The sequence below is a fragment of the Apium graveolens genome, chromosome 1 (genome assembly GCF_009905375.1).
Source record: "Apium graveolens cultivar Ventura chromosome 1, ASM990537v1, whole genome shotgun sequence".
Classification (NCBI taxonomy): Eukaryota; Viridiplantae; Streptophyta; class Magnoliopsida; order Apiales; family Apiaceae; genus Apium; species Apium graveolens.
In genome coordinates this window covers 139,237,974-139,250,732 of record NC_133647.1, presented here as the reverse complement: position 1 = coordinate 139,250,732, position 12,759 = coordinate 139,237,974, and the positions used below count along the sequence as shown (strand labels likewise).

General features: G+C 37.7%; 1 non-coding gene across 1 annotated transcript; it reads right to left on the bottom strand.

The window, feature by feature from the left end:
• Nucleotides 1-9,310: 9,310 nt before the first annotated feature.
• LOC141682975 (small nucleolar RNA R71) lies at nt 9,311-9,417 on the bottom strand. Its single transcript, XR_012560029.1, has one exon. It is a non-coding gene; the product is annotated as a small nucleolar RNA R71 (small nucleolar RNA).
• Between the last annotated feature and the right edge of the window lie 3,342 nt (nt 9,418-12,759).

Sequence of the window (12,759 nt, the reverse complement as noted above, 5' to 3'; positions counted from 1 at the left end):
ATGTATCTTTTGATGATAAGAAGATTCCTGGTTTTGAAGAAGACACTCATGAAAGTCTAATCTTTGCAAATGAAAATGCATTGTTGGAATCTGGATCAAACTCTAATGAATTGTCAAATCCTGATGATCCAAATCCTGATACTCTTTCAGATTCTGAAGATAATTATTGTACTAATGAACCTGCATATGTTGAGGGGGAGCAACAACAAGGTTCAGCTGATGGTACTAATACTGAAGAATCAACTCAAGGTTCTTCTCAATCTGGTCATTCAGAATCCAATGCTGATTCAACATCAGATGGACATGATTCAAGTCTCAAAACTTCATCAGGAGATAACAGAACAGATTCAGGGGGAGCCTCAAAAGCATTTGATGAGGCACACAATTCAAGGGGAGCATCTAGCTCCAGAAGGACACTTCTCAGTGCCAGAAAATGGACTAAAAATCATACTCCTGATCTGATCATTGGAAATCTTGATGAAGGTGTAAAGACAAGGAGTGCAACTCAAAATGAATGTTTATATCACAATCTACTTTCAAAAGAAGAGCCAAAGAAAGTAGAAGATGCACTCAAGGATGCAGATTGGGTTATGACTATGCAAAAAGAGTTGAATGAGTTCGAAAGAAATGAAGTGTGGAAGCTGGTGCCTAGACCAAAAAACAGGTCAATTGTAGGCACAAAGTGGGTCTTCAGAAAGACTGATTCTGATGGAACAATTATCAGAAACAAGGCAAGATTGGTGGCTAAAGGATATTCTTAACAGGAAGATATTGACTATGATGAAACATTTGCTCCTGTTGCTAGGCTAGAAGCTATCAGAATTTTCTTGGCATATGCTGCACACAAGAAATTTAAAGTCTTTCAGATGGATGTCAAGAGTGCATTTCTCAATGAAGAACTTGAAGAGGAAGTCTATGTTGAACAACCACCAGGTTTTGTGGATCCTAAACATCCTGATTATGTTTATAGACTTGACAAAGCACTCTATGTACTAAAGCAAGCACCTAGGGCATGGTATGAGACTCTTGCTCAGTTTCTGCTGGAAAGTGGATTCAAAAGAGGTACAATAGATAAAACTTTATTTTATAGAATGAAGGTAAAGATCTGCTTTTAGTTCAAATTTATGTGGATGATATCATTTTTGGATCAACTAATCAAAAACTATGTGATAAGTTCTCAAAGTTGATGCAATCAAGATATCAAATGAGCATGATGGGAGAGATGAGTTACTTCTTGGGATTGCAAATTAAACAGACTGATAACGACATCTACATTAATCAGTCAAAGTACACAAATAATCTGCTAAAAAGTTTTAATATGCAAGATAGTGCAACAACAACTACTCCAATGGCAACTGCTATAAAGCTTGATCCTCATGAAGGTACAACATTTGATATCTCAAATTACAGAAGTATGATTGGTTCTCTTTTGTACCTAATGGCTAGTAGGCCAGACATTATGTTTGCCACCTGTCTGTGTGTAAGATTTCAGGCAAATCCAAGGGAGCCTCATCTTATTACAGTAAAGAGAATTTTCAGATACCTCAAGGGTACTGTATCACTTGGTCTTAGGTATGCAAGGGAAGCTGATTTTAAATTATGTGGCTATTCAGACGCTGACTTTGCTGGCTACAAAATAGATAAGAAGAGTACATCTGGGAGCTGTCAGTTTTTGGGAGGCAGATTAGTCTCATGGTTCAGTAAGAAGCAGAAATCTATTTCCACTTCGATTGCTGAGGCTGAATATATTACAGTTGGGAGTTGCTGTGCTCAGTCGTTATGGATGAGAAATCAGCTCATGGACTATGGATTACAATTTTCTAAAATTCCCATTTATTATGATAATCAAAGTGCTATTGCTATGATAGGAAACCCAGTGCAACACTCTCTTACTATACATATCAGCATCAGATATCATTTTATAAGAGAACATGTCATGGAAGGAACGATTGAGCTTCATTTTGTTCCTACTGAACAATAGCTGGCTGATATCTTCACGAAGCCATTACCTGAAACAACATTTACAAAGCTTGTCAATGAACTGGATAAGGTTAGTTGGGAAAGATAAATTCTTTTAAATTTATATTTGATCAAATCCTGATGTATATTGATCAAATCCTGATATATCCTAAATGATGTTCAAGATATTAAACTTGGAATTTGTGATGTAATTTATTATATGCATGATGAATTAAGTGAATTTATTTGCTAAATGTGCATGTATGAATATATATATATCATTGTCATCATTGCAAATCAGTCTAGGGAGACGCGCCTTAATAAGACATCTTTTGGTTAAATTATTAAGTTAACTCTACACTTAATAATTGATTAGTCTTCTAGTCCCTTGATATTCCTTTTCTATCTCGGTTATTTAAACCATCATTCTCATTCAGTCAAATCATCTCTTCCTATACACAAAACACCCTTTTCACTTTTATTTCTCATATTTATTCTTCTCTATCATAAAAATGGTTCTTTATAACATGTTCTTGAACTATAAAAACTTCAATATGGAATTCAGCTGTGAAGACTGGCAGAAGGAATGGCATATCACTGCCATTCCCAATAAAGTATGGAACTCAGTTCCACAGGAGATTCTGACAGATCTTCTGTTCTTTGAGATGGATTATCATCTCCATCTTTATTATCTGGAGGAGGAAAGACGAGAAGTTCTTCGTCAGCAAGAACAGATCATTCGTCTTGCTGTGCTCTTCGTGGAGAGTAGGAGCAACTAATAAACATTATCATGTTCTTCTATTTAGACTAGGATTTTCTTGTAATCATCTTTTGCATGTAATCACAAAATTTCATGAAATGTACTTCTTTGATCTTTTAATGAAATTCCTTTTGTTTCCAAGATATAGTCTATGTTCTTTAGCTGTATATGCATGTGAGCATTTTTTTGTGTAGCCTGTTAATCTCTATATCACATTGTTAACATCTATTCTTAAATGATTCTTGAGATTAAAATTGTGGTCTTTTGATAAGCTTGAGTGTTTTTGACAAACACTGATGAATTTGAATCGTTAAATCCCAACGATGTCAAATCCTGACAGATAAGAGGCACTAAATACTGATGACAGGTCAGCTTATTTTAATTTAGAATATTATTGACAAATGATTTCTAAATTGTTTAATTATGAAAAAGTGATTGTCTTCTTAATTATTGTTTAAAAATGGATAAACTGTTGAACAAAGTCACACAACGATTTACTATAAGAGTAGTGCATTCTTTGTTACTGATTCCACACATTACTCCACTTTCCACTCCAATTTTTCAGTAATCATCCTCTATCAGAAGTCTAATTCACCAAAGCTTCCTTCTCCAAGTGTATTACATCCAGTTAAGCTTTGCAAACTTATATTTGCACCAGAACCTCTATGACACATATTATCATACACACAGCCTCACTATTCACATCTAACGAACATCTTTCCTCAACACCTACAAATATCATGTCATCTTCTGAGCTTTCACCCTTCTTCAGTCAAACCACCATTATTCATGGCAACACTTTTGGAACCAACAACTACTTGGCTCCACTTACACATCAACAGTTTCCTCAATCTTTTCATGATATACAAGATTTATTACTCCAATGTCCAATTGGATATGCTCTCACAAATCCTAATAAGTATCATATAGGGCTGTAATGTAGGTATGTGATACAGCTCTAGTTAATGCAACAAAATATTGGTTTCACTTTTGAATTTAAAGGACACAGGTATGAGGTTGATGCTGATGTTCTTATTTAAGCACTAAGATTGCATGCCTGTGATGGTGCTCCTGATAATTATACAACTGAGCAGCTGTTTGATATGCTCAGAACTCTGAACTATAAAGGTGACATCACAACAATTGGGAAATTAACAAGAACAAAATTAAAGAGAGAATGGAATTTCTTTTTTGATTGCATAAGCAGATGTTTCTTGAATAAGACAACAAATTTTGATGCTCTTCCCTCCACTTCTCTGAAAATTGGGTATTCTCTTCTCCATTCTGGTAATTTTGACTATGATAACACAATTCTTCAATTCATAATTGCTTTGAGAATAGATGCATCAGGTGTAATTGGGTATACTAGATTTCTTCAACTGATTTTTAATTTTCTATGCCCTAATGTTGAATTTGATAATGATGAATTACATCCTATATTTCAAATTTCTGAGAAGGCTATTACAGATCATACCAAAAGAGATGAAAAGAACAAGTTTTCAGGACTTCCCTTCCTGCCTCAGGAGGTCAGGCAATTTCTATTGAGAAATAGTCCTACTCCTTCACAATTGCCTGTGAATCCTGATGTTGGCACCTCTGTTACATTTCCTGATGCTGTGGAACAAGACACTACCCATCTTGTTTCTAACCCAAGCATTTCTTCTACCAAACAGCACTCCAATCCAGCTCCTAAATTAACCTCCTCTGATGTCTCCCAAAAGACATCAGTTGTACTAAAGAAAAGGCTGGTTAAGAAATCTGTTCAATCTAAACAGAGAGCTCAACAAGCCTCACTAAGTGAGAGTGAGAAGAAAGAAGAATGCTTTCTAGTTCGAAAAAGAAGGTTGATCATGCAAGATGATTCTAACTCTGATGATCAGATGCCCATTGGGCCTAGAATAAAGACAAAGAAATCAACAGTAGCAATTCCTGATGACTCTGTTGACATAAATGGAACTAAGGAGCCAACTACTAGTGCTAGTGCTCTGATCAAAAAGGTTCCAGTGAACAAAGAAACTGTTGAGTCCAAGAACACTGCCAAGAGTATGCAATAAAGAAAAACTGAAGATGTGGTTAGGTACATCAGAAAGAAGAAAAAGACTCAGTCCTTTGCTATGGATGTTAGTCCACAAGAACCTAAGTCTCAAAGGGACTTAGCAACTGAGGAACATCCAGTCCCACAAGAACCATCTTCTCAAAGGGAAAATGCAGACAAAGAGGCTGTACAAATAATTGTTGATTTTTCTCACAGTGATCTTCTTGCTGATTCTGACCAACTGTTGCAAAAAAAGAAGGCTTATCAGGATGTATTGTCAAAGGTGGATGCAGTTATCAATGATCTTATGTTTGAGGAGAGTACACAAGAACCTTCACCAATGATTGATGAAGCAGCTCATATTCCTCTAGCCCCACAAGAACCATCAGTTCAAAGTACTGATGCTGGTCTAGTACATTCTCCTGACAAATCAAATCCTAATACTATAACAAATCTTGATGCTGACCAACTTTCAATTCAAGCAATTCCTAGTGATGATTCATTTCTGCTAGCTAGTTTATCAAAACATCTTGATGCATTGTTTATTCCTCCATTGTCATCACCACCACTTGAGGACTCACCCTCATGTATTGCTTATTTTCCTCTGTTGTTCTCAATGTTTGTATGATTATAAATAGTCTCTTATTTGAGGTTACCTCTATTCATATGACAAGCATAATACTCCTCTCAGCCCTCTCTTATTTCTTTACAAAATGTGTGATTGTGCCTTTCTGAGAGACTGTATGAAAATACTATGTGAGAAAATCAAATTCTGAGTGGCAGTCTCCTGTAATGGCAAAAGGAGAGATAGTTTTGAGAAAAGAATTTTATAAGTTGTTTTTCTTTGCTTATAAACTTTCTTATGTGAGAAACATATTACTTTTTAAAGTAATATATTATGTGAGAAGTGATGAGATCACTTAAAAAGAAAAGAGAGATTTAGGTGTTACATTGTTTTCTATTTCAGGATCTCATCAGAAACATATAATTCTTGCTAAGGATCCTCTTAAAGGCAAAGCAATTCTACCAAGCTCTGCAAATTCTTTTGAGGGTCTGTCTTGCTCTGATTCTGATGAAGACAGTGATCCTGATGGTCCTGACACAGCTCAGCTGAAGACTGCTATTGATGCATCTAAGAAGTACAATGTTGGTTCTTCTTCACATTTCAATGCTGATCCCTCTTATTACAATGCTGATGCTGAGCATTTTCGAAAGGCTGAGTGGGATTTTGCATGGAGAGATGCACATACTTCTATCTCCCCAGCTGTTGGTTTGCAACATGTTCATAGGGCATATGATGGACTTCAAAACCTTGACCATAAATTGCATCTCAAGGCTTCTACCATCTTTGTGAAAGGAATTCTCTCTGAGCTTGCTGCTATGAAGACATCTCATGCTACTTTACAGAAAAAGATTGATGCTTTTATGATCAATCCACTTACCTCAGTTGAACTCATAAGTGTAAAAACGGCTGTTAAAGCTGTGGTTCAATCTCAATAAAGCATGGATACTCGATTCTCTTCCTTGGAAGATAAAGTGTCTTCAATGGCTGATAAACTGGATGCTATGTTTTCTCTTCTTTCAAATCCTGGTGCCAAAAAGTGGGAGAAGATAACTGTCAGAAAATGTAAACATGACTCTATTCAGTTGAAAGATAAAGATACTGATGATGATGGTGATAAGAATCCAATTCCTAATGTTCAAATTGCTCATGTTGCTCAACAACCTCAACATTCTAGAAAATCTGGTTCGGGATAGAGAAAGTCTACTGGTGCTCATGAAGTTAAGCACAAGACTAATGTTGATGCTCCTAAAACTAGTAATGTTACAATCTCTAACATAACAGATGCTAAAGGATTATTCTTTCCTTACAGACACAAGGAAAAAGGTGAAGAGATTGTTCTATACTACAAGGATAAGAGGTTTGAGCAAAAGAATGCCCGAATGCACTTGGGTTGATAACTGAAGAATTTCCAGATCTAACAACTGAAGAAGCAGTTATGCAACAAAAGGAGTTAATGGCTCAAATTGAAGCTGAAGCAAACACCTCTAAAGGAAGAGGAAAAAGAGGTGGAAGAACTACAAGAGCCAGGGGAAGAAGAGGAAGAGAAAGAAATTCTAATTCAAGTCGAGGTTCTTCAATTGATTCTGCATTTCTAAATGTTCTATTGAGAGAAGGTTTTGTTCCTGTGCAAGGAAATGATGTAAAAGAAAAAGCTGAGGATACTGAAGAATTGATTGTCCCCAGAAAGAAGAAATCAACCGCTGACTTTGCTCAAGTTGATGTAACTAATTCAAATGTGTCTCTTGAAGCAGACACAAATCATGAGAAAAAGGCAGATCCTGATGCTGTGAATTTGAAAGCTGACTTTGATACTGATGAGAAGGTGATCAATATATTGGATGAATCAGTTCTTAATAAAACAATTGTTTCTCATAATTCAGAGGCTGATGTTGAGTGGCATTTATGATACTTTATAATGCTCTAATAGCTTTTAATTCATGCATTTGTACTCAAGTTGTTAAGTATTTTAACATGTTTTCGAGTGTTTTTGCATTTCAGGCATTATCTAGGTAATCAGGTGAATTAGCATTATTTTGGTGCTAATTTGGTGTCAAGGTGGTGTTGGAATAAAAGCTCACGAAGAACGGCTCGAATCTGCAAGAAAAAGAAAAGAAGTCAGTTTAGGCAGAAGCCCAGCGCGCCCGCGCTGAACAAGTGCTCAGCCACGCCCGAAGTACAGAAAGCCAGCGCGCCCGCGCTGATCAAGCGCGTGGCCACGATGTGTCGGGTTTCAGAATTCCTATTTTAAATAGAAGACTGATTTTCTGGAGTTAAAGCTGATCAGGGATACTATATAAACCACTCTAGGTCATTTTTAAGAAGATAACAAGCCAGAGACATATCAAGGAGATCCGTAAGAAGGCCGTTTTAGCACGATTCAACGAAGATGAAGAAGATCTTGTTTTTACTTGTGAATCTTTGTTTTAAGTTGTATTTGGATGCTAGTTTTCTTACTTGTGAACCTTACTCTTATTTTTCACTTTGTTTTATTTATTCATTATAAATACTACATTATTATTACCATATTTTCATCGGAACCAACGTTGATGATGAGTCCGATTATGGGCTAATTGTTATCGTGGGGTTCTAACGGATTTATTTATGGATTTCTTTAGCTAAATTGTTTCGATGCCTTAGTATGTGGTGATTGTTTGATATCCTAGTATTGGTTGTGCGTATTCGTCTTATGAGTGTCGCGAACTTGTAAGATAGTGTGTTAATTCTTAATGAAGCGACAGTGAATTTAAGGATTTAGAACTTGCCATGCTAGCATAGGTTCATGTAATTGTTATGCATGATTTGTAGGTAATTGTAACCATCTTACTTGCCCTCTGTAATCAAGATAGATAACTTACGCTTAAACCATTATGTTACCAAATTCTATAGACATATAGGGTCTCAATATAATTGGTGTCTATTATCTCTTTTTTGGATGTCTGGTAGTATGGTACTCGTGCAATGAAAGTTGGCGTTTATCAGTTTCGTGTTGTCTGATTAGTGTCATCATCATTGCATGCTAAGGTTGAGAACAATAAGGCTATTGAATGAAGTATTTAATGAAGTTAGAATCCCATGTTTGTCATATATTTAATTTAATCAATCTTATTCTCTTAGTTATAATTGTTAGTTTAATTCTTAGTTATAAAAAACCTCAATTTGTTATCGTCTTAGCATTGAATAATAACCATACATTGTTGCTTAAGTGCATGAATTAATTAGTTAACCAGTACAGTCTCTATGGGAACGAACTAGAAAAGATTCTATACTACTTGCGAACTCGTATACTTGCGTGTATTATTAGCGCGTGTTTAGCGACTAACAAGTTTTTGGCGCCGTTACCGGGTAGTGCAGTGTTAATTTATAGTTTTTGTGCTTTCCATCAGTAGTCGTTAAAGTTCATTGACTCGGACATTGTTACTTATCTGTTTCCTTGTCTTATTTCAGGTATTCTAGTGAGGGTGTATGCATACGCGTTCGCGTACTCGTAAGAGAACACTGGATAAAGCTGAGGAAGAAGTTGTGGTAGTTTGTAAGGAAGTTTTCGAGGAAGAAAAGAAGGTAGAAGAAGAAGAGAAAGTTGAAGAACCAGCTTTAGTAGAGATGGGTGATCAATCGGAAAATCCTAATGCTTTGATGGATTATTCTCAGCCTAAGATTAATGACATTCAGTCAAGCATCATCAGACTAGCCATCAGGGCTAGCACTTTTAAGATCAAGTCAAGTACGATTCAGATGATACATAACTCAGTTCAGTTTGGGGGTTCTCCTAGTGAAGATCCCAACATGCACATCAGGGATTTCATCGAGATCTGTGACACTTTTAAGTTCAATGATGTGACTGAAGATGCTATCAATGCTACGCCTCTTCCCATTTTCTCTGAGGGAAAAAGCTAAGTGCTGGTTACACTCTCTACTAGCAGGGTCTATCACCACTTGGGAGGATCTTGCGTAAAAGTTTCTCACTAAATTCTTCCCCATGGCGAAAACTGCTGCAATCAGTAATGCTCTTACCCATTTTGCTCAGCAAATAGGAGAATCTCTGTGTGAGGCTTGGGATCGATATAAGGAGATGCTAAGGAAGTTCCCACACCACGGCATGCCTGATTGGATGATTATCAACTATTTTAATAATGGATTGGGTGCTACTTCTAGAGCCATGTTGGATGCAGCATCAGGAGGAGCTTTGTGAGCTAAGAGCTACGATGAAGCTTATGAACTTATTGAACTGATGGCTGCTAATGAGTACCAGATTCCTTCCCAGAGGCTGACTCAGGGAAAAGTCGCAGGAATTCTGGAGTTGGACGCAGCAACTGCTATCGCTGCCCAACTTAAGGCTTTGATGATGAAGGTAGACACTTTGGCTAATTATGGAGTTAATCAAATCACTAGTGTCTGTGAGCTTTGTGCTGGTTCCCATGAGACTGATTAGTGCGCCATTTCTAGTGAATTAGCTTAATTCGTGAGCAACTTCCAGCGATCGCAACAACCAGTGCAGCCACCTATCATCCCAACAACCGAAATCATCTTAATTTCAGCTGGAACAACACTCAGAATGAGGTTCAACAACCTTATCAGCAGTATCCAGCTAAGCAGTACAACCCCCTGATTTTCAGCAACCGCAGTATGCACCAAGAAAACAACTCCAGCGGTAACAAGCTAATGAAAAATCTGAATTAGAGGAGTTGAAGCTTATGTGCAAAAGTCAAGCTTTTTCTATAAAGACCTTGAAAAATCAAATTGGGCAAATTGCCAATGCCTTGCTAAATCGTCAGCCTGGTACATTACCTAGTTACACCGAAGTGCCAGGAAAGAGGGAAGCTAAGGAGCAGGTAAATGAAATCACATTAAGGTTTGGAAAGGTTGCGAATCCTGAACAAACTCAAGAGTTGACTGAAGAAGCTGGGGCTGAGAAAAAAGTAGAGCAACAGGATGAAGAAGTGGAACCAAGGAAGACTACTGTTGAGCACACTCCTCTTGAGGGTAATACAGGGGAGAAACAGATCTATCATCTACCGCCTTTTCCTAAGCGGTTGCAGAAGAAAAAGCTGGACAAGCAACTTGAGAAGTTTTTGGAGGTGTTCAAGAAACTTCATATCAACATACCATTCGTTGAGGCTCTTGAGCAGGTGCCTAATTATGCAAAGTTGATGAAAGGTATTCTCTCTCAAAAGGTAAAGCTAGATGATTTAGAGACTGTTGCTCACACGGAGGAATGCAGTGTTGTGCTGCAACAGAAGTTACTTCCGAAGCTTAAGGATCCAAGAAGCTTCACTATTTCATATACTATTGGAAAAGTGTCTTTTGACATATGCTTATGTGACTTGGGAGCTAGCATCAATCTTATGCCTTTGTCAATCTTCAAGCAGTTGGACTTACCTGATCCTAAATTGACTTATATGACCTTGCAATTAGCCGACCGTTCTATTACATATCCGCGATGTATTGTGGAGGATGTCTTGATCAAGGTTGATAAACTCATCTTTCCTGCTAATTTTGTAATTCTTGATTTTGAGGAGGATAAGAAGATTCCCATAATCTTGGGAAGACCTTTCTTGGCAACTGGCCGAACCTTGATAGATGTGCATAAGGGTGAGCTCACAATGCGAGTTTTGGATCAGGATGTTACTTTTAATGTGTTCAACGCTATGAAATTTCCTACTGATAATGAGGAGTGCTTAAAAGTGGAGTTGGTTGATTCGGCGGTGACATCGGAACTTGACCAATTGCTAAGGTCCGATGCCTTAGAAAAAGCCTTGTTGGGGAATTCAGATAGTGAAGATGCCGAAGGTGAAGAACAATTGCAATATTTAAATGCTTTTCCCTAGAAGAGGAAGATTGATATGCCTTTTGAATCTCTTGGAATGGAGGAATTGAACAAAGCTCATAAACGACTCAAGCCATATATTGAGGAAGCTCCCACTCTTGAGCTTAATCCTTTACCTGAGCATTTGAGTTATGCATTTTTAGGTGATGCATCTACTCTGTCTGTTATTATTGCATCTGACCTTTCATGTAGTGATGAGGAAAAGCTTTTGAGGATTCTGAGAGAGTTCAAATTGGCGATTGGATGGACTATAGCAGATATCAAGGGAATCAGCCCTTCTTATTACATGCATAAAATTCTGCTAGAGGAAGGTAGCAAGCCTACGGTCGAGCAGCAAAGAAGACTTAATCCGATCATGAAGGAGGTAGTGAAGAAGGAAATTCTTAAGTGGCTAGATGCAGGCATCATTTACCCTATTTCTGACAGTTCATGGGTAAGCCCGGTTCAATGTGTACCAAAGAAAGGTGGAATTACTGTGGTAGCAAATGAGAAAAATGAGCTTATTCCTAATAGAACATTCACGGGGTGGAGAGTTTGCATGGACTATAGGAAACTGAACAAACCCACTAGGAAGGATCACTTCCCTTTGCCTTTTATTGATCAGATGCTCGACAGGTTGGCTGGTCACGAGTATTATTATCTTCTGGAGGGTTATAATCAAATTTGTATCGCTCCAGAAGAACAGGAGAAAACTACCTTCACTTGTCCATTTGGTACTTTCGTCTTCAGACGAGTTTCTTTTGGTCTTTGTGGTGCGCCATCCATATTTCAGAGATGTATGATGGCCATCTTTTCTGACATGATTGGCCAGAATGTGGAAGTGTTCATGGACAATTTCTCAGTCTTTGGCGTTTCGTTTGATGAGTTCTTACAAAATCTTGGACACGTTCTTAAGAGGTGTGTTGAAACCAATCTGGTTCTCAATTGGGAGAAATGTCACTTTTATGGTGCGGCAGGGCATTATTCTTGGGCACAAGGTTTCTAGTAAGGGTCTTGAGGTGGATAAGGCCAAGGTGGGGGTCATTGAGAATTTTCCTCCACCCATTTCTGTTAAGGGAATTCACAGTTTTCTTGGTCATGCGGGGTTCTACAGGCATTTTATCAAAGACTTCTCTAAGATTTTGAAGCCATTGTGCAGTTTGCTAGAGAAAGATGTTCCTTTCAGGTTTGATGACGAGTGCCTCGCAGTTTTTGAGACATTGAAGAAGAGTTTAATCACGGCACCGGTCATAACTGCATCTGATTGGAATGAACCTTTTGAGATGATGTGTGATGCAAGTGACTATGCAGTTGGAACAGTTCTTGGGCAGAGGAAGAACAACATATTTCATGTGGTCTACTATGATAGTAAGACCTTAAAGAGTGCCCAACTGGATTATACTACTACGGAGAAAGAGCTTTTGGCTATTGTCTATGGTTTTGAGAAATTTCGATCTTATTTACTTGGGACTAAGGTGACAGTTTTCACTGATCACACTGCAATTCGATATCTTGTCTCAAAGAAGGACTCGAAGCCTAGATTGATTAGATGGGTTCTTTTTCTTCAAGAATTTGAACTAGAGATCAAGGACAGAAAAGGAACTGAAAATCAAGTCACTGATCATCTCTCGCGTTTA